Source organism: Ceratotherium simum, chromosome 14, assembly GCF_057802395.1.
Source record: "Ceratotherium simum simum isolate JZ-2026a chromosome 14, ASM5780239v1, whole genome shotgun sequence".
In the NCBI taxonomy this organism is placed as follows: domain Eukaryota; kingdom Metazoa; phylum Chordata; class Mammalia; order Perissodactyla; family Rhinocerotidae; genus Ceratotherium; species Ceratotherium simum.
This window is the reverse complement of record NC_141913.1, coordinates 5,433,084-5,458,363: the sequence shown is the minus strand read 5'-3', so window position 1 is coordinate 5,458,363 and position 25,280 is coordinate 5,433,084. Positions and strand designations below refer to the sequence as shown.

Sequence of the window (25,280 nt, the reverse complement as noted above, 5' to 3'; positions counted from 1 at the left end):
TTTTTTCTGCTTTGTTTTGGATTGAGTATTTTTTATGATTCCATATTATCCCCAATATTGACATATTAGCTATGCCTCTTTTTATATATATTTTAACACAATCTATCTTCAAATAATTTAGTAATATAATGCCATTTCATGTATAGTGTAAAAACCATACAACAGAAGATTTCATTTCTCCCATTTGTTATGCTATTGTCATCATATATTTTAGATTTACATGTTATAAATACAAAACGCACTGTATTATATTTGTTTTAGACAATTATCTTTGTTGTAATTATTGTTTCAATTAAAACTAATTTACATGTAGTAAAACTGACCTTTTTGGTCTATAGTTCTATGAGTTTTGACAAATGCACTGAGTTGTGTACCACCTCCACAATCGACACACAGAATATTTATATCTCGCTGTCTCCCAAATTCACTTGTGCTATCCCTTTTTAGCCAAACTTTCCCTACCTCTCTGATCCCTGTTAAGCAATGATTTATTCTCCAGTCCCGTACTTCTGCCTTTTCATGATTATCTGTGGATGGAACCATACAGTATTTAGTCTGGCTTCTTTTACTTAGCATAATGCATTTTAGATCCATCCATGTTGTTGCATGTTTCCATAGTTTGTTTCTTTTTATTGCTTGAAAGTATTCCATAGTATGGATATATTGCTGTTTATTTTATCCATTCCCCAATTAAGGGAAACATGGATTGTTGTCAGATTTTTGCAATTATGAACAAAGCTGCTCTAAACATTCGCATACAGATTTCTCTGAACATAAAGTTTCATTTCTCCAGGGCAAAAATCTAGGAATGGAATTGGTGTGTCATATGTAACTGCATGTTTAACTTTGTAAGAAACTGCCAAACTGTTTTCTGTACCTTTTTGAATTTCCAGTAATGTATGAAAGTTCTAATTACTCTGCATCTTCACCAGCACTTGATATTATCACTTATCTTTCAAATAGCCATTCTAAAAACTTTATAGTAGTATTTCATTGTAGTAGTAGTATTTGTAGTAGTATTTCATTCTTATTGTGGTTTTAATTTGCATTTCCTAATATCTAATGGTGTTGAGAATTTTTTAATGTACTTATTTTTCATCCATATATTTACTTTGATGAAGTGCCTACTAAAATATTTGCCAATTTTTTAATTGGGTAAATAATTTTCTTATTGAGTTTTGAGATTTATTAATATACTTATATATTCTGGATCCAATGCCTTGGTCAGAGATGAGATTTACAAACATTTTTTTCTCATCTATGTTTTATCTTTTCCTTCTCTTAACAGTGTCATTAATTTTGATGAAATACAATTATCAATTTTATCTTTTCTGGTTGATTTTTTAGTTATCACATCTAAGAAATTTTTGCCTAAATTAAGGCCACAAAGATTTTTTCATATTTTCTTCTAAATTTTAAGAATTTGATACTTTACATTTAGGTATATAATCCATTTGAGCTAATTTTTGTATAAGAAGTGAGATATATGAAGAGGTTTTTTTTTTGGCATACAGATGTGCAATTATTTTAATACCGTTTGTTGAAAATACTCTTTCACCGTTGACTTGCCTTTGCCTCTTTGCCTAAAATCCATTGTCTACAACGTGTATGTCTATTTCTAGAATCTCTATTCCACTGCCTTGTTTGCTATAGCTTTATAGTAAGTGTTGATGGAAAGTAGTATGTGTACTTTAGCTTTATTTTTTTATTTTCAAAAACCTTTTTGCCATAGTAGTTCTTTTTATTTTTTCATGTAAATTTCAGAATAAACTTGATATATATAAGAAATCCTGCCGAGATATTGATTGGGATTGCTGCAAATTTGTAGGTCAATTTGGGAAAATTTGAAAACTTGATCATATCAAGTCTTTCCATCCATGAACACAGTCTATCTCTTCATTTATTTTGGTGTTCTTTCTGTCATTTTATCAGTGTTCAGCAGTTTTCAGTACAGAGATACTACATATATGCTATTCTATTTATACCCGTGTTTCATTTTTTTGTGCTTTTTAAATGGTACTTAATTTTTAAATTTCAATTTCCAATTATTTATTGCAAGTATAAGAGAATACAATTGATTATTGTATGTTGTTCTTATATCCTGCCACCTTACTAAATTAATTTATTAGTTCTAGGAGTTTTTCAAGAAACAATCTATGGGATGTTCTTTGTAGATGTAGGAGATCAGAATTGGCCACTCCAAAATGTGTCTCTTTGCCTTGATTATTTTCAAGAACAAAAGACTCTGAAAGAAACTTTGGCCTTCCCCCTAACTGCCTACAAGAATTTAAGATAGAAGGCCTGTTCCAAGAAGGAGCTAATGCCAGGAGATAACGATAGTATAATGTAAAATAGTTGTGATAAGAAAGGCACCAACAAGCCCATCTTATCAAAATTCTGTCTCTCAGGCCACATTCTCAAACATTTGCTTTTCCATCTCCATGTGAATTGCCTTCCTCCCCTCTGAAATCCCAAACCTCCACCCTCAACATGCTCCTTTGTCTTTAGCTGAAGATGCTATTTAACCTGGTGGCTCAGCCATTTGGGCAAGTTACTCAGTTTTTCCTGGGTCTCTCCCATGTATATCCCTTATGTATATTATAAAGCTGTGTTAGATTTTCTCCTGTTATTCTGTCTCATGTCAGTTTAATTCTTAGCCCAGCCAGAAGGACCCAGAGTGGGTAGGGATAGTCTTCCTCCCCTACATAGACAATAATATCATTGGCAGATAGAAACAGTTTTGTTTTTTCCACTCAAAAAGTTTGTCTTTTCTTTCTTTTTCTTGTCTTATTTCTCTTACTAGGACTTCCAATGTGATGCTGAATAGAAGTGGTGAGAAAGCACATCCTCAAGTTCCTGAGGAGAGGGGGAAAGCATTCAGTCTTTCACCATTAAGTATGAAGGTTTTTATTTGATGCCAGTTACCAGGTTAAGAAAGTTTCCTTCTATTCCCAAAACTTTGCTAGATCTTTAAAAATAAATGGATATGACATTTTTCAAATGATTTTTCTGCTTTTATTGAGGTTATGTAGATTTTCTTCTTTAGTCTATGTATTAGTTTTCTAGGGTGGCTGTACAAAGCACTGCAAACAACAGAAACCCGACAATCATTAAAACAACAGAAATGTATTGTCTCATACTTCTGGAGGCTAGAATCCAAAATCAAGGTGTTGTCAGCGCCATGCTCCTCTGAAACCTGTAAGGGAGAATTCTTCTTTGTCTCCTTTAGCTTCTGGTGTTTGCCAGCAATTCTTGGCATTCTTTGGCTTGTAGATGCATCAGTCCAATCTCTGCCTCTGTTGTCACATGGCCACCTTCTCCCTGTGTGTCACAGTCTCTTCGTATGACATTCCTCCTTATGTTTCTCTCTCTTCTTCTTATGAGGACACCAGTCATATTGGATTTGGGTTCACCTTAATGACCTCAACTTCATTACATCTGCAAAGACCACATTTCCAAATAAGGTCACGTTCACAGGTACTGGGGTTAAGTGTACAGCATATCCTTTTGGGGGGCACAATTCAACACATATTAAAACATTACATTGGTAAATATGGTAAATTACATTGATTGATTTTCAAATATTGAACCAGCCTAGTATTCCTGGTATGAACCTCCTTGGTCATATGCATTATTTTTTTATATATCACAAGATTTGGTTTGCTAGTGTTTTGTGGAAGTTTTTTTGTGCATATGTTCATTAGGGATATTGATCTGTAGTTTTCATTTCTTGAACTATCTTTGTCTGGTTTTGGCTTTAGAGTAATGCTGGCATTACAAAATAAATTGGGAAGTGTTCCCTCTTCTATTTTCTGGAAGAGATTGTGTAGAATGGTATTATTTATTCCTAAATATTTGATAGAGTTTTCCAGTAAACCATCTGATCCTGGAATTTCCTTTGTTGGAAAACTTTTTAATACGAATTTGATTTCTTTACTAGATACAGGACTATTCAGGTTATCTATTTCTTCTTGAGCAAGTTTAGCATTTTTCGTCTTTCAAGGATCAGTCCATAGCATCTAGGCTGTCAAGGGTGTAAGTATAGAGATATCGGTGGTAGTCTTTTATTATCCTCTTAAAGTCTGCAGGGTTTGCAATGATGTCCCTCTTTTTTTTCTGGTGCTGGTAATTTGTGACTTCACTCTTTTTTTCTTGGTCAGTATGCCTAGAGTTTTATTATTTTTAAAAAATAGTCTGCTCTGGGGCTGGCCCGGTGGCACACTGGTTAATTGTGTGCACTCCACTTCAGCAGACTGGGGTTTGCATGTTCAGATCCTGGGCACACACCAACGCACCACTTGTTAAACCATGCTGTGCCGGCGTCCCATATAAAGTAGAGGAAGACGGGCACGGATATTAGCCCAGGGCCAATCTTCCTCAAGAATAAAAGGGGAGGATTGGCATCAGATGTTAGCTCAGGGCTAGTTCTCCTCAAAAAAGAAAAAAAAATTTTTTTTTAATTAAACAAAATAGTCTGCTCTGAGTTTTATTGATTTTTTTCTATTGTTTTATTATTTCAAGTTTTATTGATTTTTGCTCTTGTCTATATTATTTCTTTCCTTATGTTTGTTTTCCTTTTTCTAATTTACCAGGTGGATGCTCAGATTACTAATTTGAGACCTTTTTTCTTTTCTAATACAAGTATTAAATGCTATAAATTTTCCTTGAAGCACTGATATAGTTGAATTTCACAAATTTTTATACGACATACTTTCACATTTATTTAGTTCGAACAATTTTTTATCTTTTCTTGACACATGCTGACTCATGGGTTATTTAGAAGTCTTTTTTTTTAATTACATATATTTGTGGATTTTACAGATATATTTCTGTTACTGACTTCTTGTTAATTGTAACAGCCAGAGAACATACTTTGTATGATTTATATTCTTAAAATTTTGTTTTAGGTTTGTTTTATAGCCTAGAATATAGTCTCTCTTGGTGAATGATGCATCTAAAACTGAAAAGAATGTATATTCTACTGTTGTTCAGTAGGTTGTTCTTAAATGTAAATTATTTCATGTTAGTTTATGGTGTTCAGATATTTTATATCCTTCCTATTTGTTCTATTGATTATTTAGATAAGAATGTTTAAGTCTCCAACCAGAACTGTCGAATGTGTCTATTTCTCCTTCCCCTTTAACAGTTCTTGCTTCGGGTATTTTGAGTCTCTATTATTAGGTGCACACACATTTATGATTGTTCTATCTTCTTGGTGAATTGACACTTTTGTTTTTATGCAATATCCCTCTCTATCTTGGGTATTTTTATTGTTCTGAAGTCTACTTTAAGTGATGTTAGTATAGTATTTGCATGATATATCTTTTTCTATCCTTTTACTTTTAACCTATTTATGTTAGTATATTTAAAATGGATTTCTTGTAGCCAGAATATAGTTAGGTCTTCTTTTTTTAATCCAATTTGACAATCACTTTTAATTGGTCTTCAGACCATTTACACTTAATACAATTATTGCTATTGTTTGATTTAGTTCTACCACTTAATTTTTTTCCCTTTGTCCCATCTTTGTTTTTGTGTTTGTTTCTTTTTTTGTTTGTTTTGCTTCCCTGTTGAATTTTTCCTCTCTTTTGAATTATTTGAAAATTTTTTTACCATTCCATTTTAATTTATCTGTTGGCTTTTTGGCTATGTGTTTTTGTATTTGTTTTGAGTGGTTGCTCTATGGATTATAACATACATACTTTTCACAGTTTATATTATATGTAAACTTTTCACAGTTTACTTAGAGTTAATATTTAATCACTTCAAGTAAAATGTAGAAGTCTTACAACATTTTGGGTCTCTTTACATGCCTGTTTTAAGTTAAGAGTTGTTATATATATCTACATCATTGTAAATCCTCCAGGCAATCCTCTAATTTTTTCTTTCAACTATCAGACATATTTTAAAGAATTTAAGATAAGAAAATAGTCTCTTATATTTACCCACATGTTTACCTTTTTCATTGCTCCTTCTTCATTCCTGAATTTCCAAATTTCCTTATGATACAATTTCCCTTACAGTGGAAAAATTCCTTTTGCATTTCATTTAGGGTGGGTCTGCTGGCAGTGAATACTCTTCATTTTAATTATTGTAAATAAGTGTCTTTATTTCACCTTTATCCTTAAAGAATAATTTGCTGGATATAGAATTCTGGGTTGAAAGTTCTTTATTTTAAGCATTGTAAAGACATCTCCTGACCTTTGTGGTTTCTGATGAGAGATCTGCAGTCATTTGAATTGTTGTTTCCTTATATGTAATACATCATTTTTCTCCGACTGCTTTGAAGATTGTTTATCTTTGATTTTCAGGAATTTGATTATAATGTGCCTGGGCATGGTTTTCCATGAATGTAATCCCTTTGGCTTTTGCACCTTTACCACATTTGAGAAATGTTCAGGCATTCATTCTTCAATTGTTCTGTCTGCGTTAATGTCTGCTATTGAGCCAATCTTGTGAAGTTTTAAATTTAAGATATAGCATTTTCCAGTTCTGATATTTTCATATGGTTCTTTTTTATACTTTATATTTCTTTGATCTCTCAATCTTTGCATTGATTTCAAGCACACGTTTATAATAGTTGCTTTAGAGTCTTTATCTGGTCCTCCCCGCATTTGGGTCATTTCAGGCAGGGTTAACTTCTGCAGATGGTCTTTGCCTTTGAGAATTGTTCAAACTTCCTTGGTTCTTGGTGTGTTGAGTAATTTTTGATTGTGTGGTGGAGATTTTGGGTGTTATGTTTTGAGACCCTATCCTGTTAAAATCCTCTGCAGAATGTTGATTCGTTTGTTTCTTTTGGCAGGGGGTCAACCAACTTAGGTATAGACCACCAGTTCTGTCTCACATTCTGTGGGAAGAAATTCCAATGTCAGTTTATTTTTCAAAACCTTTGCTCTGCTGTTTGAGTCTGCTCTTTTCATGTACCATTCAGGGATTTGTCTGGAACCTGGGCAGTGGGAACTCGGGGACTAGTCTGGGAATTGGGAAGTTTATGTTATATTTCATTTGTCAAAGCCTTTGTTATGCTTCTTTGGGTGTGTTCTGCATGTGTAGATTATAGTCTGTTAATACAAGGAATCAGGGATCCCCTTCTCCAGCTTTCCCCTTTTGGGAACTCCTTCTTACTCTTCACTTCCTTTTGTCTAGTTCCTCTAGCCAGCGAGATGGATTTTTCTCAGTTTTGTCCACCTCTCTTCTCATGCAGTTTCATGTGACTGAGCCCACTTTTTACGGGAAGTAGTGAGAGAGAAATAGAACAAAATACCCAGCATCAACTACCCCCACCCCCACTCCACTCCTCATACAACAGGGGCACCTTTCTGAGTTTCTTTATCCAGAAGAATAGATTTTCTCTAGGGGTTCTAAGTCTTGTCCTGCTGCCCAACCATAGCTCTGTAGCTCTGCGATGGAGGCTGTCCTCGGGCAGGTCCACATGAGTCAGAAGGGAGAAAAACCACGGGAGGTCTCCCCCGTCTCTTCCTAGGACCTTTTTTCCTTTCTAGTACTCTGGCTGAAAGACAAGATTTGCTCTCAATTTTTGCTGACCAGCAAATGCATCACGCCAATTTAGCCTAAGCTTTCTGGTCAAAGAAGAGAGAAAAGGAGGAAAAAAGAAAAAACCCAGGAAGCACACCTGCCATATTAATTATTCTTCAAGATTTGACTTCCCTCCCTAATCTGCTATTGTTTACTTTTCAGCGCTAAGAAAGCTATTTTTTGTATTTTGACAAGAGTCTTTAGTTTTAATCAACGGGTGAGGCAGGCAGCAGTGGGCTTATTGTATCCAGTTGGACCACTTATTTTTAAAGCCATTAAAATATGGGAAAAAAAAAAAGGTCTTTTATAATTAACTCAATTTTTCTATTTACTGAGTTCTTTATTTCTTTGTGCAGATCCAGGTTTCTGTATCCTGTATCCCTTCTATCTAAGAATTTTCCTTAAATTTTTTGTAGGCCAGGTCTATTGGTAATGAATTCTCTCAGCTTCTGTTTGCCTGGAAAACCTTTCTTTCATCTTCATTTCTTAAAGATATTTTTTCTCACTATAGAATTCTGCATTGACAACTTTTTCTCTTAGAACATTAAAGATGTAAATCCACTGTCTTCTGGCTTGCATAGTTTCTGACCACATGTAGTTTTTATCCTTATTTTTTTATATGTAATGTGTCATTTTTCTCTGGCTGACTTCAAAGTTTTCTCTTTATCTTTGGATTTCAACTGTTTAACCATGTGTGTAGGTTTTTGTTTTGTTTTGTTAATGGAGGCATTTATTATACCTGGGTTTCTCTGAGATTCTTGTATCTGTGGTTTGTCATCTTTCATTATTATTGACCCTTATTTCTTAAAATATGTCTTCTGGCCTGTTATTTCTCTCTTATCCTTGTGGTATTCCAGTTTCACACATCATTCTGTTTGATGTTGCCATGGATGCTCTATTCTAGTTCCTTTTTCTTACTGTTACTTCTCTTTGTTTTTCAGTCTGAATAATTTTATTGATCCATTTTTTAACTTAAAAATAATTATAGAGTTACAGGAAGTTTTAAAAATAGTACAAAGGGTCTTGTATATCCTTCATCTAGCATCCCCATGGGTAATATCTTATATAGCTAGAGTACAATACCAAAACCAGGAAACTGACACTGGTACATTACTGTTAACTGGACTTATTCAATTTTCACCATTTTAAAACCTGCATTCATTTGTGTGTGTGTGTCTGTGTGTGTGTGTGTGTGTGTGTAGTTCTATGCAATTTTATCCCATGTACAGATTTGTGTTGCTACCACCCTCACAATCAAGATACAAAACTCTTTCATCACCACAAGAGAATTCCCTTAAGCTACCTCTTTATATTGATATTCACTCTCTTCTCCACCCTGGTCCCTGACCCCTGGTGCCTGCTAATCTGTCCTCCATCTCTATAGTTCTGTTGTTTTAAGGATGTTATATAAATAGAATCACATAGTATGCAACCTTCTGAGACTGACTTTTTTCAATAACATGGTGCCAGGTTGTTATATGAATCAATAGGTTTTTACCCTTGAGTAGTATTCCATTGCATGGATGTATTTAGTTTGTTCAACCATTCAACTGAAGTATATGTGGATTGTTTTCAGTATTTTGCCATTACAAATAAAGCTGCTATGAATATTTGTTCATAGGTTTTTGTGTGAAGATAAATTTTCATTTCTGTTGGATAAATGTCCAACAGTATGATTTCTGGGTCCCGTGGCGCATGTTTAATTTGGTGATGAACTGCCAAGCTGTTTTCCACAGTGACTGCATTATTTTACATTCCCTCTAGCAACGTATGAAAGATGTAGTTGCTCTGCATTTTAATCTATTTTTTAATTTCACTGATTCTTTCTTTAACTGTGTCAAGTGTCCTGATGGATGGGCTGAAGAGATTCTTCATCTTTGAAACTGTTTTTTATTTCAACCATTTCCATTTGACTTTTCTTATCATTTCCACCTCTCAGCTGAAATTTCCTATCTTTTTATGCATGTTGTGTATGTTTTCAAGGGCATTCTTGTCAGTCCTTAAACATTTCTCTGCTTACCCATGGACAAATGTCTTGAGAAGAGTGGTAACAGAACTCTGAACTAACCTTAGTGCATTTCCCTTCCCTTTGAGACCTTAGCGACTCAAATCCTGGCTGCCTTGATTTCTCTTCAATGCTTATACACTGGAAGACTTCTTTACCAGTGTTTTGTGATGATTCTTAAAGTTACAAATTTTATTTACTTGTTTTAACAGAAGTTGACTTGGGTACCAGTGAAAAGACTCATGTGCTATATAACTAGTAGAAGTAATGTCCATGCTCCCCTCCTACTGCCGCCCTGGCTTCTTTCAAGGTTTTCTCTTTGTCTTTGATTTTCTGCAGTTTTAATATGATATGCCTAGGTGTAGATTTTTTAATTATCCCTCTTGATGTTCTCTGAGCTTCCTGGATCTTTGGTTTGGTGTCTGTCATTAATTGTTGTCCGTCATTATTACTTCAAAGGTTTCTTCTTCTCCTTTGTCTCCTCCTTATTCTAGCATTCCCATTTTGTATATGTTGTACTTTTGTAGTTGTCACGGTTCTTGGATATTTTGTTTTCTTTTTTTATTTTACTTTTTTTTTTGCATGTCACTTTGGGAAATTTCTATTGATAGATCTTCAAATTCACTGATTCTTTCTGTGGCTGGGTCCAGTATACTGATGAGCCATCAAAAGAATTCTTCATTTCTGTTACAGCATTTTTGATTTATAGCATTTTCTTTTGATGTTTTCCTAGAGTTTTGATCTCTCTGCTTATACTACACATCCATTCTCATATGTTGTCTACTTTTTCCATGGACCCCTTACCATATTAATCATAGTTATTTTAAATTCTCTCTCTGATAATTCCTAAATCTGTGTCATTATCTGAGTCTGGTTCTGATGCCTGCTTTGTTTCTTCAGATGTATTTTTTCTCGCCTTTTAGTGTGCCTTGTAATTTTTGTTGAAAGTCAGACTGATGTATTGGGTTTAGAAACTGAAGTAAATATACTTTAATGTGAGGTTTATGTTAATCTGGCTAGGTGTTGTTTTGATCACCTGCTTTTCACTCCTTTGGTGAGGAGCTGATTCCTGCCCTAGGGTTCTGGGGATGGCTGAACACACGACACCTGACAGAGGACAGATGAGATCCACAGCAGTTTGTCACATATACTCACATCCTAGGGAAGGAGGGCACTGAATGCCATGCAGGGCACATGGAGGGTGCATTTGAGAACTGAGTGAACAAGCAGGGACAGTGGGAGGCGGGCAGGGTGGGTGACCCCTCATTCTCACACAATGATGTGACTGGCTTGTTTGAACAATTCCATAGACTGACAGGGATCCAGAAGCTCACTACTCAGGGATAAGCAGGCACTCTGCCAGTCCTGTGAAGAGGAGGGTTGTATGGCGAGGGAGACTTACCCATTGGAGTCCAAGATGGGATGGCAAATGTGGTTAGGCCATTGGAGGCCCTACTGATTTCACCAGGTGTCAAGACAGCCCATATGAATGCTAATTTCAGTCCTTACACCACAGAGTTTGGACTGTGTGTAATGTCTTCTGTAGCTGTGGATACCTCAGGCTTTAATTTCCTCTAGTGTCTTCATTTTTATCTCCTTTTAGGGTTTCCCTAAGAGTTTCTTAACCAGAGTCTATGTCTTGCAACTATTTCATCTGCAATCCACTTTTATTATAGTGGAGCCCTGCTGATGTGGTGGAAAGGTGTTGGGGAGAGGAACTGTTCTATAACTTTATGATTGAAATTCATTTTTTTTGTGGGCTGAGTTCCTGGGCTGTGACCTCCAGAAGCACTTCTTAGCATTTTTTCCCCTCCCCTTAAATAAAACAGAAATCTTGGAGGGGAATAGTGTGGTTAATTGCTGTTCCCGAGGGTCAGATGATGCCCTAGGAAAGTAGTTTCCCTTCCAGGGCAGGCTTTTGTTATGGAGAAAGCTCTGAGATATTTAAAAATACTTGAGTATATTTTTAAATGGTTATGTTTTCCCCTCCCCTTGCCTAAAACAAGAAGGGATTTTTCTCTCATCTTCATCATGGTAAGCTGGTAGAGTTGCTGGAGGTAGAACTTATGAAAGTTAGGGGCTCCCCTAAAGGTGGACCACCCAAGGATTTTTAATTCTCAAGCTAGTCTGCATTCAGCCTCCAGCAATTTATCTAAGTTACCATTAATTGTTCTGTACCAGTTATGGGTTCAGATACTTCTGCTTTAGGTAAACTGACATTGGCTGTGAGTCTTTGTATTTCCTTGTCTCTCCAGATGTTGGGGTGGTGGCTTGCCCTCTGACCTCACTTTTTTGATGGATCTAATAAAATTTACTGACTTTTAGTGCATTCATCTTTTTTCTTGTTGTGAAAAAGGGAGCAGTGACCTCTAAGCTCTTTACATGTTGGAGGTGAAACTGGAAGTGGGGATTAAATTTTGAATGTTTTAAATATTTGTGACTGACTTGACAGAGAGAGAGAGGGATAGAGAAAGAGAGAGAGAGAAATACCTGCTATATCAGTCAGGATAGCTTAGGTAACAAACAATCCCCAAATCTCAGTGGCTTAAAACTACAAAGGTTGACAGTCGACTTCCAGTATGGTGGAGTGAAGTGTGGCAAATTTCCTCCCCCAAAAATGATGATAAAAATGGACAAAGTTGTCAAAAACAGCCATTGGAGGCCTCTGGAAAATGATCGAAGGCATAAAACAATTGCGAAGCTTTATTCAAGGAAAAACTACTGAAACTTTGGTAAGAACAACAGAGTTTGTGGCATTTCAGCCAGGGGCTGCTGCCATTCCCTTCCTGTCTCCCTCCAGATCATTATTCACAGAGATTCTTCCAGGACATGGCAAGGCAGGAAGTGAGTACTGCTACCTTCTTTGCCAAAGGGGTTGACTTGATTTGGTGGGGAGCAAGGAAAAACCCCAGACCTAGGTGCTTTCTTTAAAACAAAGGAATCTTGGTGGCAAACAACCAGAGAAGGCTAATGTCTTAGATGGCCTGAGTTGAGACACCAGGTAGGGAAGCAACAAAAGAGCAGGCTGGCCAGGAATTTAATAGAGTGATCCAGGCAATAAGATAGCCATGGTGGTGATAAGATCCCACATATCCCTAGTGCTCTTTTATTTGATTTAATTCCATAAAAATCCCATAAATGAAAATTACCTTAAGTTTGCAAGAGAGCAAAGATTCAAAACCAAGGTTTGGGGATAAAAATCAAATATTTCCCCCACTGTTCCCTTTTATCTATGTAAGTTAGATGTTAAGGAATAAAATTCATCTGGGCTTAGAGGCTATCACTTAAAGTACAGAAGCAGTAATGGCTTTGGTAGAATCGCAAAAGGAATTTACCGAGTGTATTCTACCTTTTTTTAAAAACTAGGGTTAATACTCCTAACTTATTGGGTATTAGAAAGAAAAACGCTATTTATACTGTTGTTCATTTTCTTTGCACAAATCTGTTACTTTAAGGAAACTCTTCTGTGATTCTTTTACTAAATATGTCCCATTCCAAGCACTCAATCCACAGTTGTCTCAGATGGGTGTGACTAATTTACATTTTTGGAACTCCAAAGTGGACAGAATGGAGTGCATTCTGAATTTCCCATTGATTTAATTGCTTCTGGGTGTGTGCATTACCATGTGTTTTATGTTATGTACTTACGGAGCTCTACACTTCATTAAATGAAACCATAAGCCAGTTGGTGACCAGAATGAATATTGGAAGGGAAGAATTAGGAAAATAAGGTTGAAGAGATTGTTGGCTTGATGATATCAAACATCCAAAAGCCACAAGAATTTTAATTACTTTCAAAACACTACACAGACTTCTTAGAAAACATGAAGTGGAGGTTTACTTAATTACATCTCTCTCTTGCAACATTACTTGGCCAATAAGATTTCCTTGAACTAAAAACAGAGCTTCACGTATTGAAAATGGCAACTTCTAATGCAAGTGGCTATTTTCTATTGAAATAGTCTACTTCTAATGGAAAGACTGCTAAAGAGCAGGCTGTGATGTTAATTTGAATTGTTTTTAATTTAAAATGTGTTGCTCGTCTTATCACAGTAAATATATTTTGACTTTCTCATTTTATTATTGTTTTTATCAAAGTGACAAAAATGGAAAGCCTTCCATTCTATCAGCCATCTTTCCTCTGGACCCTGTGGATACAGAAGTACTTATGTCACCCAGAGAAGTCCTTAAAACATTTTCCATGTCTAATGCTTTGTTTTTAAGTTGTGCTTGCTTATAGGAACCAAGGCAGAATATTGCCAGTACTGGTCCAAACCAGAAAGGTCCAAGATGGTGATGTGGGGCCATGCCCAAAAGGAAACGTGTGCAAAAGGTGCCATGTGCAAGAAGGGAAGATCTGCGCATGCACCAAATGCTGAGGGATGACGTGGAGATCCCGCCCCCTTCACATCCCGTAAGAAGCCTGCTCACCTTCCCTTGCAGGAGAAGGCGTTTTTAGAGCAGGAGCTCTGCCTCCTCCACTTATCCATCAATGGATAACCTTTCTGCTTTACTGTTCCAAAGCTGGTCTCGTTCTATTGGCACTGGAGGCTCCGGGCAAAAGGACCCACTTGCGGGTCACCAGCCCCTTGGGGCTCAGTAACACTTGTGTAGTACTAAACCTAGTACTATGATATTGTTATTGTTCATATTAGTAGTAGTAGTAGCAGCAGTGGTAGTGGTATACAGCAGTGAGTGATAAATGAGGAAAGCACTGTGTTTTTCTTCATGAGGCTTAAGCCTACTGAGACAATAAATAAATGCATAGATAAATAATTCCAAATTGTGGAGAACTCTGATAAATTCCCGTGGGTGTTGGGGAAGAACTGACAAATATAGGCTTGTCGGGGAGACTCGCTGAGGACTTGAGACTTTCAAGAACGAGCTCTGATTAGATCTTCTCATTGGGAAGATGGTCATAGCCTTCTTTGTTGTGTGCCTTATATTTGGTGTTACTTCATATTCTGTGTGTCTCAATTTTTGGCATAGATGTTAGTTTCTCAAAACCTCAGTATTCACTTACTTTGTAATAACAGGACTATAACTAATAACTCATACACGACACGGTTGTATTAAGGATTCAATATTATAATGTACAAAAAGGACTTGCCACACAGGAGGCATTAAACTATAGCTATAATTATCATGGATTTCATATTAGCTGCATTCTGTTCTTTTTCCTATTTAAACACATAATGTCAGAAATATTTATGCAGATTTTTGAGTAAATGGGTATCATCTGAAACTGTTCCCTAGTGTCTGGGCAGAACTCAGCTGCCAGGCATCTTGTGAATTCCTGTCCTTTTACTACTTGGATTTTCTTCCCTAAATTCACCAGTCATCCTCAATTTTTGTTCATTTTGATTCTACTTTTGTAAAACAAACATCTATGTCGTCCCTTTGTTCTTTTCCTTAAAATCAACAAACCAATGAGCAAAAACAAAACCCCAACTCACAAAAAATCACCACCAAACAGCAACGGGATTTGGTGCAGATTCATGTAGAACTGGTGCCAAAGGGTCTCTAACCTTCAAGTAAGAGAGATTTTTGAAATTGTAGGGTTTTCATAATAGTTTCTTTCATAAAAATGGCCAAAATTAGTGGATTGGTGACAAATTGACTGTAATCTAGTTCATGTTTGTATATCTCCATCCACTAAATTTATAACATAGTACTTGCTATATAAAGGGATGTTTACAGACTTTATTTCACGTGTACAAAGTGTATAAGGTATTTAGGGAAAGGTATTAACTCCAATGCAGTGTGGTTGTAATATAAATATAATTTTATTTTTTGCTGAGGTAGATTCACCCTGAGCTAACTTCTGTGCCAATATCCCTCTATTTTTTTAGTATGTGAACTGCCAGCACAGCATGGCCACTAACAGAGCAGTGTAGGTCTGCACCCAGGAACCAAACCTGGGCCGCTGAAGCGGAGTGCGCAGAACTTAACCGCTGGGCCACCGGGGCTGGCCCCATAGGAATATAATTTTTTAAAACCTGAAGAAGTTTTCTTTATCACTGGTTTTAAGCCATTTGATTATAATGTGTCTAATTTTCATCATGTTTCTTATACTTGAGTTTCATTGAACTTCTTGGATCTGTAGGTTTATAGTTTTCATGAAATCCTGAAAATTTTAAGTCATTTTTCAAATATTTTTTCTGTGCCCTCCTCCACAGGGACTTGAATAGGACACCTGAAATTGTTCCACAGCTCCCTGATGCTCTATTTATGTATTTTCAGTATTTTCTTTCTTTCTCTTTCATTATTTTGGACAGTTTCTATTGCTATATTTTTTTTTCTTCATGTCTAATTCCATTCAGTGTATTTTTCATCTCAGGCATTATATTTTCTTTACCTAGAATTTCAAGTGGGAATATTTCATATCTTCTATATCTCAATATTTCCTCTACCTTCTTTAACATGTGGAATATAGATTTAATACCATTTTAGTGTCCTTTTCTGTTAATTCTATCATTTATATCATTTCTTGGTCTGCGTGTTATCAATGGATTGATCTGCTCCTCAGCATTGCCTTTTCCTGCTTCTTTGCCTGCTCACATCTGACTGGGACACCAGGTATTACAACATTTACCTTGTTGGGTGCTGGATGTTTTTATATTCCTATAAATGTTCTTCAACTTTGTTCTAGAAACAATTTGGTCTTTTCAAGTCTCAGTTTTAAGCTTTGTGAGTAAAATACCCTTCTGAGTATTCTACCTGATGCCTCCTGAATCATGAAGTTTGACACCCTGGCTAGCAGGAACACAGACTTCTAGGCCTGTGTGAGTTGCAGGGATTTTTCCCTCTGCTCCATTTGCGTGCATCTTTCCCTGGCCGCAGGTGGTTTCCTCATACACAGGTGATGATGGATCTGGACTCAGCTGAAGACCTTCCAGAGCACTCTCTGCAGCTCTCCCCTTTCGGTTCTCTGCTGTGTGGCCTCCCCAGGTTCCCAGCTCCATCTTATCAAATCAAGGAGATCAAGGAGATTGCTGGGTGATTTTGCGGGTGTTCCAGCCTGGAAGCTTTCTATAGGCTGTCAGAAGGAAAAAAGTGGGCTCACCTCACTTGTTGCCCATCTCTTAAGGATCGGTCCTGTGCTACCTGATGTCTGGTGTATAAAAACTACTGTTTCGTATATTTTACCCTGGTTTTTAGTTGTTTTCATATGAGAGAGTAGATCTGGCCCTTGGGTGGAAGTAGAAGTGCTCTGAAGAAAGAAGTTTTTAAGGAGAGTTGTGTGTGTGAATTTTAGAGAAAGCTCCGAGTTTCTTGCATAAACGCCCGCCCTCCGGACATCCTGCAGTCACAAGGTAGCGAAGCGTAGCTGGCATTTCATGGTACAATCGTACACAACGGGGAGAAGTTGAGATTTCATTGAACATGAATGACAGCATTTCAGTAAAGGAAAATGAAACTCCTCTTAAGACTAACTAATGGCATTTGAATCTATGGTTCTTTGTTAACATTAGAAAAAAATCTATAAGAACAAAAAATATCCTAGATTAATTGTAACTAATTAGTTGGTTTTATTTTAGAGTACTCAGAATTTCCATACTTGGGGAATTATTTTTATATTTGTACATAATATTTATGCAATGAATTAATTTTCCTCGGTGTTTTTTAGAGATCACTTAAGAAAAATTCACACATATTCCTGGAATGACTCTTAGAAAAGAGTTTTATTGAGATGGTAAAATGAGCAGCCTGCTAAATGTAGAAGAAGAAGTCTATTAGAAATAAATTTATTATTTCTCAAATAGATAAAATCTGTCAGGACAATGGTAAGTTGCTTCAATTTACTATCTTGCAGCTAGTAGAATACTTCTTAATCCTGACTTCCTCCCAATTTTAAAACATTTAACATAAGAAAAATTTAATTTTTAGCCAAATAAGATGTCTACCACACATACTATTTTGATTGAACAGAAGTAGTGTTGTGCAATTAACATGTTTATATTTCCTTTTGTTTACTACACACAGCTCTTCTATTTCAAATAGTTTAAACAATTTGTGATGTTAGACCCAATCCCAGGCAATCCAGGACCCGTTTTGGGGCAGTTCGTTATCAATATGCTGCCCAGCTTGAAATGTTTTGAAGAGCTTTAAATATGTACAAGTCCATTAAGATTTTGCAATTCTCTTCTGTGTATTAGCTTCTGGTTCAGAATGAACAGGTAATTGTTTAATTTATTGCATAGAGATAAAGAATGCACCCTTTAGAAATTCAGAATCATATTTTAAAATAAACATTTTTCTACTTTTATTTTGTGGAAATTTATTTCCAAGTATTCGAAAACTCCTTTCAATAAATTTTATTCACTGGCTACTAAACTGAGCAATACCAAAGAAATTTGTCTATGTTCCAATCTGTCATAACTTTTTAGGAAGTTTATTACTGTTTGCTCTTCTGGGGAGGAGAGGTGGCTTAGACATAAGCTATAACATACCTTCTGTTTTTAGTATGAAAATAGCAGGAAGTTTCCCAGGAGCAGCCTGTGTCACACGTGGAAATAAGTAAGGTTCTATTTTTCAGTGTGGAATCGTTAAAAGCATCTTGGTGTTCTGGGCCAGCCCTGTGGCTTAGCGGCTAAGTGCGCGTTCCGCTATTGGCGGCCTGGGTTTCGATTCCAGGCGCGCACCGATGCACCACTTCTCTGGCCATGCTGAGGCCGCGTCCCACATACAGCAACTAGAAGGATGTGCAGCTATGACATACAACTATCTACTGGGGCTTTGGGGGGAAAAAAAAAAAAGGAGGAGGATTGGCAATAGATGTTAGCTCAGAGCCAGTCTTCCTCAGCAAAAAGAGGAGGATGAGCATGGATATTAGCTCAGGGCTGATCTTCCTCACAAAAAAAAAAAAAAAAGCATCTTGGTGTTCTAGATTCTTAGGCATTTCTTCCCTCTATTTCCTTAGCAGGCCCATCATGTTCCCAGCTGGTCTCTGGGATTTGACTCTTCTTATTGGTCTGGTTGTTGAGAGAAGATGGAGGCTGGTCTCAAGAGGGGGTGAGCGTTGTCTCCTAAGGAACCTGCCTCATCTGGGGCCTCTGCGTGTTCCTCAAAAAGGAAAGAGGGTAATCTTCTAACAAGGAGAAGTGGGCCGCTTCTGCAAGAGGATCTGGGAATTCAAAATTCCTAACTGCATCTGCCAGATATTTCCATCCCAGGTTTCACTGTCCCTCTCTTTCACTGTTGGAGCTCTGACCATCTTGTAGGGGACCTGCCGGCTGAGAATCCACCCTCTGAAGCTCTGCTTTTCTTATGATGAAGCCTTGGGCTCGGTGCTTCACTCTATCTGTCCTTCAGGTTGAAGAGATGAGCATTTCATTAAATACTAGCAAGGGGACCCTGTGGCTTTCACATGTTACTTTCAATTGTTCGCTAATCACCCCACCCTATCATTATCTCTATTCAGTAGATCAGTGGCCCTCAGCACAACCGTGCAATCCCATAGTCATTGTAGTTACCATTTCCCTCATACCTCTCGAGTGCAAAAGATAGTGCATCAGCCAGTATGTCCCCTCTCATTGGTATGCCATCCCATTTCAACACCAGTGAAAGAAATTAACAATCGTACCACTAAAGCATGCCAGGGGCTATGTAAATTCCATCAACCACCAGAGATGGCGTCCTCAATTTCAGCCTGCCAGTGAGTAATCCATCCCAACCTTGGGTGGGGTGGTTCCTGTGCCCAAAGATAACTCCCAGGGAGGAATGCAATTATGAATGGTCAGCAGGCAATATTCTCAGCCGGCTGGGCAATGGGTGCCTCACTCTTAAAGAGGGACTCTGGCTGCAGTATACATTAAAATAGAGCTTAAAATAAAATACGTCACTTGCAGAATGCTACAACTTTCAGTCTTAACTCATCAGCTTTCTACTTTGAGTCAGATATTTAATGAAGCAAGTTTGTCTTTCTTTTGACTGGGATATTTGGTGTTGAATAATATGTCATCTGGATGAGAAGAGTTTACCTGTATATAGCTAGCTTCGTTAAATGTAACAGGATACCAAGGGGGAAGTTTTCTGTGGCTTTCCTTTTTATAGCGTCTTTCTCGGAAATTAAAGAGTGCTTGTGTTGATATTTACAAAGTCATGGGTTAAAATTTAAAATCATGATGAGATATGTAATAACGTGCTTTTCTTCTTTCTGTGTAACTGAAACCAACTTTAGCTCCTATTTATCTTGATAGCAAAGCAGTTCCTTGCCAGTTTTCAGTATCATCTGGTTTCGAAGCTGACTCTTGCACCAAATTCTGGCCCGATTCAGGCTGCTATCCCTCTCCCTTCATGACATTTTCTCCTGGGAGTGGGAAGTGAGGCTGGCACTTATATTATCTTGGCAAAAAGGTGGAGCCATCTGATTTTCTTGCTATCCTTTGTACTTGTGACCTCCACTACAGTTTTTCTAGTCCTATCTAGTCCTGCTTATTAAGGTGGAATGCTTCTTCTCTACCTCTGATGTTTCTTTCCCATGTTGAGGGCGCTCAATTAGTGTAACACTTCTAGACTCCTTCTACCCTTTACCACTTCAGCCCAGGGGAAATGAAGTGATTTAAAACATTAGTAGATTTAAGAATAGTAAACAGAGCTTATTTAGCCCAGCTCTTTTTTTTTTTTCTTTTAGGAATAAGGTTTCTATAAGAAGATGGAATTTTCCTCTTCCTCCATACTGACAATCTTACATGAGCAGACCTCCTGGAGACTCCCGCCCTGGTCCAGTGATACCAGGATCGGGATACTCTGCATAATTCAGAGGTTGTCAGGCCCATGTGGACTCAATGTAAGTTACGTCCTTCAACTTAGGAAATATTATGGTTTTCCAACTGCTGCTTCTTCCACCTTATTTCTCAATATATTCAGACCATAGGTAAGGAACTAAGTTTCTATTTATTTAGTCCTTTCAGAGACCCCAAAATTGGGCTGTTTTATGTGCTAGCATCTAATGCTGTTATCTCTTGTCCTGCCATGGGCTCCAGATCCCAAATCTATGCCCTTATCATCCTTTCAGGGCAGACTTAGAGCAGAAAAGGAAAAGATCTAAAATTACTTGTCTAAAATGTTAAAAATCTAATTTAAAAAATTTAGAAAAAGAAGAGCAGATTCAAAGCAAAGTAAGTAGAAGGAAGGAAGTAATAAAGATAAGAACATAAATCAATAAAATAAAAATCAAAGAATAAAGAACAATCAGTGAAACAGATGTTACCTTTAAAGAGTAATATAACTGATAAGCCTGTACCTACCTAGACTAATCAAGGAAAAGAGAGAAGATACAATTGATCAATAACAGGATTGATAAAGGGCCATCACTACAGTCCCTACAGATGTTAAAAGGATAATAGGGGGGCCGGCCCAGTGGCGCAAGTGGTTAAGTGTGCTGTGGCGGCCTGGGGTTCACCAGTTCGGATCCTGGGCGCACACCAATGCACCGCTTGTCAAGCCATGCTGTGGCGGTGTCCCATATAAAGTGGAGGATGATGGGCATGGATGTTAGCCCAGGGTCAATCTTCCTCAGCAAAAAGGGGGGGATTGGCAGATGTTAGCTCAGGGCCAATTTTCCTCACACACACACAAAAAAATGGATAATAGAAATTGCCTTAAATAGTTATCAGCTTGTTAATGGATAAACAAATCGTGGCACATACATACTGTGAGAAGTTTAGTTGGCCTCTTCCATTTTATAGCTTGCTTTACAGCACAACACATCTGTGAGACAAGAAGAACTGGACTGGAGCTTTATTTCCCCTAACCTTGCATTACCAAACAATAATAAAGCACATTTCTGCTATGTATGTGGTTTTAGAATTATTCATTACAAACATTCTATATCCTTTCCTATTTAACTAATTCCAGAGATTGAGCTTGTATCTATGTCAATGTCAAGTTATCATTTATTCTATGAAAGACAGCATGAATATTCTTCATTCTAGTTCAACACAAAATTCTTTTTTTTTTAAAGTGAAGATTATTTAATTTAATCAAGGCCAACCTTAATTTACCAGGAAAAGGCAAAGCAGTGCCTTAAAATTTTTAAAGAAGAACCACAAATTTTCTCCTTGACCATCTGAGACTAGTAGGGCATTTTTAGTCTCCAGCATCATCCTCACTATCTCTAATAAACCACAGAAAACCTAAGGCTAATAAAGCTGACCCAAGCAGATCAACCAATTCCCTTATATAGGGGATGGAGAAACAATCGGAGTTCTTTCCTTCTCTCCAGGAGTAATGGACCATCCAGTCAGCAATCCACAACAAGTCTTATAGGATAAAAATCTATAACAAAACAGCAAATAAATATATTAATATGAAGATTACAGTTGAAGAAGTGTGGCTGCTTTTTGTCAAGTGAATCGTGTAAAAGGAATAAAATGTTGAGGAATCACCAAAAGCAGTGGAACCTCAGCAGGCTTATTATTAAGTCCTGGACCAAAAAAGTTCTGAATGAGTACTAACAACCTTTGGGTTCATCAGGCCATCCTCCTGCACTGCTATGTAGATGGAGTTAGACAGAAATCCTTCTAGCATGAATGGCCACTAAATTACTAGCGATATCATTAGTAAATAGTATAACAACAATGTATCAGCAACAATCAATCAAGTTGGGTCAGATACAGTTGTTTCCATAATAAGGCTGAACGTCACTTTTGGGCATCACTTTTAGGGCAGGCTCCCAGCTTGAGCAGAGAACTGCCCTTGCAACTGAGTGTTTTTGAGTTAGAACCAAGAAAAAGCCACCAACTAATATATAATAATAGGTAATAGAGTAATAGTAATAGGTAACAGTAATAGAGTAACAGTAATAGGTAATAGTAATAGAGACAAGAGTACCCTGACTTACCCAAGATAATGCAGAAAAGTTATAGGTTTGCCCAAACTAGCAGCCATGGGTGTAGTAACATTATCAGGATTATCCCATTCTTCTTTGAAGCAGTGATAAGCCCAACCATTATTATTCCCTGCAGAAGAGTGAAGGTGGTTGCTACTCTGCTGGAGCACAGAAGTATGGAATGACCAAGGTAGTATTTCCCCTCTGGAACCCAGCCCAACATAATTGCTGCCACAGCTGCAAGAAAACCAACTGCTGTTGCCTGGACCTGCTTTAAGGATAATTTGTTGATTATTATGTTCCACTTTTCAGTGGATGAATCCATCTTTCCAACATTTGCTGTAGTGGATAATCTGGATGCCAACATCATTTCTAAGTTGCCTTGAGACCAAGAAGTGTAAGATGAAAACAAAAACTTCTGTTACTTTTTTTTTTAACACTTCTGTATTACTTTCCTATTATTGTTGGTGTAACAAATTACCACAAATTTAGTGGCTTAGAGCAACACATATTTATGATCTTGCAGTTCCAGAGATCAGAAGTTCTAAAAATCAAGGTGTCAACAGAGTTGCATTCCTTCTGGAGGTTCTAGAGGAAAATCTGTTTCTTTACCTTTTCCAGCTTCTAGGGGCCACCTACATTCCTTGGCTCATTCTGTCTCTCTCTCCATCTCTGTCTCTGTCTCTCTCTCTCTCTGACCCCTGCTTCCATCATCACATTTCCTCTCACACTCTGACCTTCTGCCTCTCTCTTATAAGGATTCTTGTAATTCCATTGGGCCCATCCAGATAATTCAGGGTAATCTTCCTATTTCAAAATCCTTAAATTAGTCACATTTGCACAGTCCCTTTTGCCATGTGAGTCAACATATTTATGGGTTCTGGGGATCAGAACATGGATATATTTGTGGGGTCATTATGTTGTTTACTATGGTCCACCCCCTGGACCTCAAAAATCCAAGTTCATCCCACACACAGAGTATATTCACTCCTTCCCAATATCTCCCCAAATCTCAAACCATTGCAACTTCTCAGCTCTGTGCTATATCCCAAATCATGCCCACTGAAAGTATTCCAAAACCAGCTAGTAAAAAACAGCACAAGTATTTGCAATGTAATAATGACACTGGGTTCCTTTTATACTTTTTTGGTTTCTTTTCACAATGATATCTCCCTCACCTTCACTAGGAACACCTTCATCTCTTAACAGGGCAGCAGTTGCAGAAGCCGATTATAGTTGGCATAGTCATCCTACATTTGGCAACAGCTTGAGAGTACTTGACCAATTTTGCCTTGAAAGGTCTGCTCTGAGAAACTGATACTTCATATGTCATTCTGATCTATTACTAAAGGTCTGCATTCTGGTTGATAATCCATCTTGCCAAATGCCATTTTTTTTTTTTTTTTATTCCTATCTCTCTGACTTTCCTGGTAAATGAATGGAACCATTCTCAGCCATAAGTTTAAAAACTTATCAGATTGAAATGTGTTAAATTTAAGTCCTACCTGCAAAACTTCCACCACCACTTGGACCACTACTTGTTGTGTTAGCAGTAGATCTTTCTTGGCTATCAGTCATTTTGTCATTGCAACAGACCATTTACTCCTTAGGTCTCAAGCACGGTGAGGAAACATACTAGTTGAATCAGAACTACACAAACATTGGTTTTAAATTAAGATGTTGCCTTCACTGTGTAGAAAAGAATAATGTTTCCACTAAGAAAAGGTGTTCAGAAGCTGAAGCAGGAACTGGATCTAAGAGCACTGAACATAGCACCTCATGAAACCCCAGACTTTCCCTGCATCAGCACCTGCCCTGTGTGGAGAGAGGGAGGTGACACTCTGGGCGGGGAATGAAAGGGCCATTCACTGCATTCCCAAGGTATGAAGTGGCTGGAGCCCTGTGGCTCTGTCTTGCTCTGCCCCACCTCACCATCACCTGTAATTCTGCTTCTAATGTTAAATATGGACCTTAACATACATGTTCCACAAAGTTAAGCCAAGTCTCTAGGAAGGTTGTGAAGTATTATTTTGCTCTGAATCAATAAGATTTTTGTAATCTTTCTGATTCGTATATCCCAGCAGACTTTCAATAAGATTTTTGAAATCTTTCTGATTCCTATATCCCACCAGACTTCTTGCATGAGCCAGCCAACCATTCTGAAACTAACAAAAGAGAAATTTGAGTCTTTAAACTGTGCAGCACAGAGCCTTTCCCTTTGCCACCTTGCCAACGTCCCACGGTCCCCATAGTTGCATCAAAGTTATAAATGTTGTCCACTTGCCTAAAGGCATCATAGGCTATTTGATCCTTGCCCCGTGAACATAGCTGCCTGACATATGAACCGTGAAAAATCTGGCTTGAGTTTAAAAAACCTTCATATGAGAAAAATTCTTGGCTTTGTGAAGAACAGTCAGCAATTCCCCAGAATTTAATATAATAGTCAACAAGATTAATTTATACCATTATGAATATGTACCTGGCTAACTAGGATACGCTCCTCTGGAAAAAATACTAGAATCAATTTAAAATATGGACAGTGTCTGATATTTGACAGAGCAGTAACACAGGGCCAAATAATTTTTTAGAAATTATGTGCCTTCATCTTTGGCTCTCAGGGCAAAGGGATTGAAAGACTAATCTTTAAAGTATGATTTCTTTTCCTCCCTTCAATATTGCTCCACTGGGAAAGAACTGGAAAACTGGGAGTGATTCTAGGACTCTGAGGCCACATAGTTTTAAGTGGACCCTGGTGACTGCTATAGCCCTGATGACCTCCAGCTTTGAGAGACTCACAGGCCATCTCCTCAGGATGGGCCAGGGCCTGGCTCTCAGGAAAATGTTTGCTTCCACATCAGATAGTTCTTAAAATCTTCTCACCCACTTTGATTATTATGATGACAG

At 37.4% G+C, this 25,280-nt stretch overlaps 1 pseudogene; it reads right to left on the bottom strand.

Annotated features, from left to right (window-relative positions):
• Positions 1 to 18,720: 18,720 nt before the first annotated feature.
• LOC101398832 (solute carrier family 41 member 2-like) lies at positions 18,721 to 23,954 on the bottom strand (annotated as a pseudogene).
• Positions 23,955 to 25,280: the final 1,326 nt, after the last annotated feature.